Genomic DNA, 9,189 nt, shown 5'->3' with positions numbered 1-9,189 from the left:
CAGAAAGCGTGCACCTTTCTTACGCTCTGGGCCTTCGGCCCTACGCGAAGGTCGGCCTTCGGCCTTCGCAATTAAGAAACTTGGAAAAGCTGCAGAAAGCGTGCACCTTTCTCAAATAATTTGTACATTTCGATCACATCTTAGATTAATTCTTCTAATTCTATAAAAATTGGTATGCTGGTAAAGTACATGAAGCTGAACAATTTCCACCATATTTCCCAAAATGTCCAAGAAAGTTTGTATGAAACATTCCTTTTTGTTACCAAATGTGTAAGGAAATCTGGTAACAAAAAAGGATGTTTCATACAAACTTTCTTGGACATTTTGGGAAATATGGTGGAAATTGTTCAGCTTCATGTACTTTACCAGCATACCAATTTTTATAGAAATCTAAGATGTGATCGAAATGTACAATTTTTTTGAGAAATGCTCACCTAGTCAATCGTTCAAACCGTTGCTTTCGTATTTGACACTTTCGCAATTGAAAATAACGTAAGCGCCACGTATGACGTTGTCGTATATAGCTGCAAAGAGAAATGTCATTAGCGCGATGTAGAACATTTCGTATTTTCTCTCCAACGATACAATTAAACATATAACTTATATATATTCGTATGATCGCCTTAAAAAATCCTTTCTTCTAATATCCCATTCAATAGATTTAGACAATTCATTTATCTTTGCGTTATACTTACATTTTGTAAAATCTTGTCCTACCAAATGAATAGTTTAAACCATATTTTGTGTACAGTTTTAGAATCGTCTTTCAAAATCCTTTATTTTAATACCCAACTCGATAGGTTTATAAGTTTTATTTTTGTTTTGGTTGCACAATTTGCAGTGCATAATCCGCCATATTGGTTTTGTGATGACGTCACATAGCCTATGTTACTCGGGATGACGTAAGGATTCCAATGACATCTCAAACACCTAAATAGGTTCAGGCACTTAGCTGTTACGGTGTAACAAAGAAACTTACATACCCACATACAAACATGAACCCTGAAAACAATACACTCTTTTTTTGGGGCAGTCGTGTAAAAAAGGTATGAAATTCCCCAATGCCAAATATTTATGATTCAAGCTTAAACTAAAATAATTTCATTCCAGACCTAAAAATACTTTTTTTTTCTGTCCTCACAATGGGCGTAGGTATGTTTTTGTAATTTTTACTTGGCATCAAGCCATTTAAAACGTCCTTGTAGCTAAAATAGTATTTTAACGGCTGGATAACACTAATTTTGAAATTTCGCGGCTAATTTTGGCCGAAAATTTGCAATGTCATATCATTGAAAAGTCATTTGATTTTACTAAAAATATAACTGTGTGAATCCAATTTTTAGTCTCACGCGTGTCTATGTCTATGGTTACGGTTAGTTGTCCAGTGGAAGAAGTTTAACGGCTTAACGCACTCATTGCGGCACGGGGTCTATTCGGCCCCGTACAAGAACTTACGCCTGATTTTGATTTGCAAAAATCAAAGTAAACGGCTGAGGTAAATATGTATAAGTTAAATGGTGCAGAAACATGTTCCTTAATCTCAATCAGGGATGTTGCGAACATCCGCATCCGCATCCGCAACCGCGGAACTTCCGCATTATTTTCAACATCCGCATCCGCATCCGCATAAAATCGATGCGGAGCTTATGCGGATGCGGATGTCGAACAAGTCGGTACAGGAACGTCTTAGCGGCGGCGTAAGTGCTAGGTAATTTCGTAATTACCTATAACGAAATCGTCTAGATCCAGAAAAGTCAGCCAAGTTACTGTTTATTAAATATAACGCACCTATATTCTTGTTCAAATACTAAACGTTTCGTTTTTTTTTCTAAATAAAAAAATACTAAAAATGTAATATTTGACGTTTTCTAAGTACCTAATCTTGACATCCGCATCCGCATCCGCATCCGCGGATGTCAAAAAATCGGCATCCGCAACATCCCTGATCTCAATATCCACAAATAAAAATGAGCCCCGAATTTCAATAAAATCAAAAGAAATATTTGTTAACTCCTCTCTCAAGGGCCCGCATACCGAAAGTTGATTTGACCTTGACTATGAGAACTAATTTAAGACATGTGGCGCCGATGTAGCGTCGGTTTTCAGGCATGTGTCAGTAAATATATGTCGTCTAAATCCGTCTCCTAGAACAAAGGATATTTGAAGACTATTACCTAAATAAAGAGCGGGTTAAATCTAAATATAATATATACTGAATTGAATATATTAAGTGCGACAGTGACAGTTGCATTTCGTTCGCTAAGGAGCGTTAAGATTAGCATGTTGGCTACGCACCGTGGTCTCCATAGTAAGTACTTTAACGGGGGAATGCTGCATGGATTATGGGGCCATTAAGCCGGGTTTTGAGATTTTTGCGTATGCCTTTGACTTTGAGACCTAATAAAAGACATGTGGCGCCAAAGCACCGGCGGTATTCAGTCAGTAAACATATCTAAATCTGTCCACCGACGTCGCACTGCGCAGGTAATGAGTGAGCTTATCTGATGTCTACACACGAGATGGTATAAATATTACAAAACAACGAAAACATTACATAATTGAAAATTAAAGGAACAACGGAAAACTTGGCCGTGTATTTGAAATCCGCTACCTTTTTGCCCAAGCTACATTCTCGAATACTGTGCCTGTCGCTTTAGCCAACTAAAGGGGCCCAATGATTACCAGTCCGCCGGACGATATCGGCCTGTCAGTTGTTCGGAGCTGTCAACTTTTTGTTTTAACTGTGACAGGCCGATATCGTCCGGCGGACTGTTAATCAGTTGGCCCCTTAAGAACAAAAAGTTGACAGTTCCGAACAACTGACAGGCTGATATCGTCCGGCGGACTGATAATCAGTGGGCCCCTTAAGATTGCTTGCTTGATCAAGGCGAATCTTTGTTTTCACGATTTACTTAGCGGCTAAAGTGCTTAAAAATATCTCAACATACACTAAATTTATCACCTTGGTCGCTTCGACTGTCAAAATAATAAATGATGTAGGATTAATCCATCAAATAATATTGAGCATAAATCTGTTGGCAGGAAACCGGAAATCATGTATTCGCATGCAGTTTGTACAAGGTTCTTCCCGTTGTATGTGTACTTAGTGCTTCCCAGGTGCTTCCTAAAGTAGGTACATTATTTTATTTATATTTAGACGCTTGTGAATGAGTCACAAGGCGCTCAATTAATTCAAAATGTTTGGCTAGTAACTCGAGTAAATAAACTTAAGAGCAATGAAAAGGCTAGCATTGTAAAATATTTCTACACCCCGTTTTCATTACTATTGAGTGTATACTGGACTGTGGACACATCAATTGATAACGCTCTCGATGTGACGAATAATAATAAATTTACAAGTTCACGGTCAAATCTATTTGACTGTTTGTCTGTCTCATCAAATGCGTATATTAATAGACTTTGCACTATGTAATGCGTCATTGTGTATGCAGTTTGTGATGATTGTATCGTATTAAATGACACTAATTGGTAACTCCATCATTCTAAAATTAACCTTGTTCATGAAATAGAACTATGTCACGAGTACTTACACCCTATTCAGGGTTGGGCAAAATACTGGCTTCCACGTATTTGAAATACAAATTACAAAATACATTTTTAAAAGTATTTGAAATACAAAATACAAACTACTTTGGTGACGGGTATTTGAAATACAAAATACAAATTACAGTGTTTAAAATAATGTATTTCAATTACAAAATATACCTTTATTTTTTTTTGTTTAGCATTTAGTTTTAACGTTAACGAATATCCTTTCATATAAACTTATAGGGTCATTGCGCTAGTTTTCGTCCAGCTCTAGTTTACGTCCACTTGACGAAATTTGAATATATATGTACCTACATTCCTGCACAAATTTGGACTGATTTCAATCCTTATGTCTAAGGCGTCTAAGCAATATATCTGTCTACATATAACAATGATATTTCGCAAAAAGGAAGCGCTGGTGGCCTAGCGGTAAGAATGTGCGACTTGCAATCCGGAGGTCGCGAGTTCGAACCCCGGCTCGAACCAATGAGTTTTTCGGAACTATGTACGAAATATCATTTGATATTTACCAGTCGCTTTTCGGTGAAGGAAAACATCGTGAGGAAACCGGACTAATTCCAATTACGGCCCTAGTTTACCCTCTGGGTTGGAAGGTCAGATGGCAGTCGCTATCGTAAAAACTAGTGCCAACGCCAATTACTGGGATTAGTTTCCAAGCGGACCCCAGGCTCCCATGAGCCGTGGCAAAATGCCGGGACAACGCGAGGAAGATGAAGATTTCGCAAAAAGTAGTAAATTAAAAATGAAATATATATTTGATAATCCGTCAAGTTGTCGAAACTAGTGCATGGACGGAAACTACTGCAATGACCCTATCCCCTAGATTTAAACGAAAAGTTCCACGCAGAAGTTGACCTAATATAGATCCAGTATCCAGCCAATGAAAATTGTATCTCGGCTGGATCGGAGGTTCGCGGTCGGCTCACAGCTTGTGCGAGAGATTAGACATTTTAGGATTATAGAATTTAATAAAATGTATTTATAGAAATGTATTTTGAAGCTTGAAGTATTTGAAATACAAAATACTAAATACATGTGAGTGCAGTATTTGAAATACCAAATACAAAATACTTTTGAGGTAGTATTTGAAATACAAATACAAAATACTAATTTGTATTTCAAATACGTATTTCAAATACATGTAATTTAAATACTGCCCAACCCTGACCCTATTCTAGGTCGTACCAATCTAGAAGGGTTTCCCAACAAATCCAAACATATTCCAAATAAGATAGTTACTTTGGTAATCATTTGAAGACAAGTCACGTTTCCCGAAAAAGCAATCTAATTTGAACCTTAAATAGGATTGCTAAGTTTGAAATTAAAGTGGCACGTATTCGTATGGTCGATAAATCGTTCTATGCCTGGGAAAGGGTTAGAGTTAGACCAAACTAAATTGACAGCAATTTTAAGAACCCAGACAGTGCAAGGGTTATTTTAATCGTCAAAATTCTATGAAAATATGACGATTATATAACACTTGCTCTGTCTGGGCTATCAAAAATAATTCAAAATCGCTGCCAACTTAGCTTGGTCTATAAAATACATCCCGACGTTTCGAATCCTTTACAGCGTTCGTGACTATATTGATTCTTCATTACATCAGGTCATTTCACAAAGTTGTGTGGTCCATAAGAGGTAGGTACCTACTGTGATAGCTGAAACCGAAGGGCTACTCATACATATATGACCTATACACCTACCAGACAGACAGACTCAGTGGCGTAGCTAGGCGTGGGCGAAGTGGGCCGTCGCCCACGGCCTCGCGCCCCAAGAGGGGTCTCGCGCGAGGCCCCTTCGGGCACAGTGAAAGAAAAGGGCCTCGCAGATGCGATTTCGCCCACGGCTGGCTTAGTTCACGCTACGCCACGACCTACCTACCTACCTCATGAACAAGAGTTATTTTTAGAACATAACATAATGTCCCATTATGCATATAAATAGATTCAACTAGAATTACTAGAACATGCAATTTTTAACTGGAAACTAAACGTGTTTCTCGTAACCGTGACTCACCCCACCCATTACCGCCACACGAGAGTGCAGTGACGTGTTTTTATTATAAACGTCACAATTTCGTGGAAAGGAACACGCGTGGGTGAAATTACGGTTTTTACGTCACAATAGAGGCGTGCTCAGATATTTGTGAGCACCTTGGCCCCTCCAATGTATCTGATAGCGACTGTACTTTGTGCACAAAAGTCTATTCCTTTGTCGTTGCACATTGATAATGTTATCAGTTATTAATACTAAGATATCAATGCCTTAAGGTTTATAATGGTTTTCTTCACACTTGCTAATAAATTGCGTTGTTTATGTATTTCGATTTGTAACTGGCCCAGCGGGCTCAGCACGGTTCCATTTTTATCGACTATCACTATGCCCGTCATTTTCGCACTTACATACTTGTTAGAACGCGACAGGCATGGTGATAAACGATAAAAATGCGACCGTGCTAATAGGGCAGAACGGCTAATTCTTTGTCTTCCCTATTTGGAGTGGAACTAGAACTATTGGAAATAATAAAATGTGTTTTTTTTTCTACTTTCCGATTCAAAATTACAAAATAACCGTACATGCCAAGAACATCATATTCATAAATTACGTCATTTCAAAAAAAGGGGGGGGGGGGGTCTGGGCTGTAATCGCGAAAATCGAAGTTCGCAAATTGCGGGCATTTTTCTCTGTCACTCTAATTACGCCTTCATTGGAGTAAAAGAGAAAGATCCCCGCAATTTGCGAAAAACGGTTTTCGCGGTAGCCCCTCTGGACATCGGATGATGGTAGCATGACGTAGGAGGAAACGGGGTCATTCGAAGCATGATTTTAGGGGGGGGGGGGGGTCAAAAATTAGGCCGATTTGTAGAAAATTTCAAGGAGTACATACTTTATGTAGTGATCATGTGCCCCTCCGACATCAACTTCTCCGCATTCTACTAATATGCTACTATTGGGACAGTTTTGCAACTAAATAAGTGTATATATTTCCAAATTGTGTGTTTTGCAGCAATCAAATATGTAAACTAGTGTAAACGCTTTATCTAGCTAACAATCAATTTATTTTTATTTTTTATGTAATTCTTACTGTCTCCTCCATATACACCGTGTTTTTATTGAATTCCGTTAACTTCGGGGTATGCATGGTTAAGTACGTTTAAGAGAACTAAACGGCATAGTTAATTTAAAAAAAAAAAATTTTTTTTTTCTTTTTTTACAAAAAAAAAAGTTTAAAAACTAATTAAATGTAGCATATAGCGTTGTTGTAACACGGGCTTTACATTTAACTCAACCAAACAATTGAAATCTGTGACATATCAATGTCATTTCGAACATCGATCGACCGAGATTGTACTTAAGTTTAGTAGCAAATGTATGAACTCATTCTAAACACTAATCAATATGTAAACCGGCCCTAAAGCAAGTGTACACGCTTGTAGAGGCCTTATAGGAAAAAATTAAATTATTGATTATCTCCGAAATGGAGTTAATTAGAATATCGGTGTCTTTGAGAAAGTTACTTAATTTAAGCTCTGGAATGCACCCTTGAAATTAACGGAAATAAAAAAAACACGGTGTATTGTTTACGTCGAAATAAATCATCTATAAATATGAAAAAACAAACATTAAGAAGTATAATGGTGGCGTCTTATATATTATCACTATCAGCTATGTCCGTGACTGACGCGTGCCGGCTCGGTGGACTGACCTCTCTATTTATATGTGAACTATATTGACGTGCGAGATTATTATATCAGTGGATTCAGTGGCATTTAAATTAATCTATAATCGTTTTTGTAATTGCTGCTGTTTTTTTTATTAACACACTATACATTATTCGGATATCATCATACGTATAGTCATAGCTAATAATTTTTAAGAAAAAAAGAAGAAGAATTCCGACCGACCGAACCGACTTCTATGCGGCCCGGTGAAAGATTATTGTAGATGGTGCGCTATATAGAAAAGGAGGTAAAACCACCCACTTTTCTAGTAGCATTTCGTTTCTGTAAGGCTCGCAGTTCTATTCTAACCTAACCTAACCCACTTTTGTTCGGTTCTGTGAGGATAGCAGTTCTAACCTAACCTAACCCACTTAACAGCGCATATGCGGTGCGGTGTACGGGGGTTTGAGCGGGAGGGGTTTGGCCTCATCATACTTTATACCTACATTTTATGGTAGGTAATCATAGTGGTTTATTTAGTTTAGGTATCATAGTGGTTTTCCGGGTCAAGGTCCGGGTCTGTGTCCGAGTCCGGGTCTAGTCCAGGTCCGAGTCCGAGTCCAGGTCCGGGTCCGGGTCCGAACCGGATCCGGATACGAGTCCGGATCTGGATCCGAGTCCGAGTCCCAGTCCAAGTCAAAGTAGAAATTCGAAATCACCAAACGTGTACTATGCGTCGTTGAAGAGTTCTGTTCTGATCATCATCAGCAGTTCCAGTTCATCAAATGCGACAGTTTTTAATGTTAATGCTTTATTTTATGATAAAAATACAGAAAATTCTATACGTGTGCCTTTAAGATTTGAGGAGTTCCCTCGATTCCTCATGGATCCCATGTTCAGAACTTGAGCTTGACATAAATATGGCTTAAAAACCTTGCTTAACAAACATAACGAAGAGGAAAAATCGCCAAACGCGAGCTATGCGTCGTTAAAGAGTTTCGTTCTGGTCATCATCAGCAGTTACACTTCCTCAAATGTTACGTTTTTGAATGAATATGCTTGATTTGTTGATAAAAACACAACAATCACTATATGTATGCCTTTAAAATTTGAGGAGTTCCCTCGATTCCTTATGGATCCCATCATCAGAACTCGAGCTTGACAGAAATGTGGCTTAAAAACTAAGCTTGCTTAACCAACATAACGAAGAGGACAAATCGCCAAACGTGAACTATGGGTCGTTGAAGAGTTCTGTTCTGATCATCATCAGCAGTTCCACTTCATCAAATGCGACAGTTTTTAATAAAAATGCTTGATTTTCTGATGAAAATACAAAAATCTCTATATGCATGTCATATGGCATATATCACTATATGTATGCCTTTAAGATTTGAGGAGTTCCCTCGATTCCTTATGGATCTCATCATCAGAACTCGAGCTTGACAAAAATGTGGCTTAAAAACTTAACTTGCTTAACAAACATAACGAAGAGGACAAATCGTCAAACGTGTACTATGCGTCGTTGAAGAGTTCCGTTCTGATCATCATCAGCAGTTCCACTTCATCAAATGCCACGTTTTTGAATGTATATGCTTGATTTGTTGATAAAAACACAAAAATCACTATATGTATGCCTTTAAGATTTGAGGAGTTCCCTCGATTCCTTATGGATCTCATCATCAGAACTCGAGCTTGACAGAAATGTGGCTTAAAAACTAAACTTGCTTAACAAACATAACGAAGAGGACAAATCGCCAAACGTGAACTATGCGTCGTTGAAGAGTTCTGTTCTGATCATCACCAGCAGTTCCACTTCATCAAATGTCACGTTTCTGAATGTATATGCTTGATTTGTTGATAAAAACACAAAAATCACTATATGTATGCCTTTAAGATTTGAGGAGTTCCCTCGATTCCTCATGGATCCCATCATCAGAACTGGGTTTTGACAAAAACG

Source organism: Cydia amplana, chromosome 24 (assembly GCF_948474715.1).
Source record: "Cydia amplana chromosome 24, ilCydAmpl1.1, whole genome shotgun sequence".
NCBI classification, from domain to species: Eukaryota; Metazoa; Arthropoda; class Insecta; order Lepidoptera; family Tortricidae; genus Cydia; species Cydia amplana.
This window is presented reverse-complemented; position numbering follows the sequence as displayed.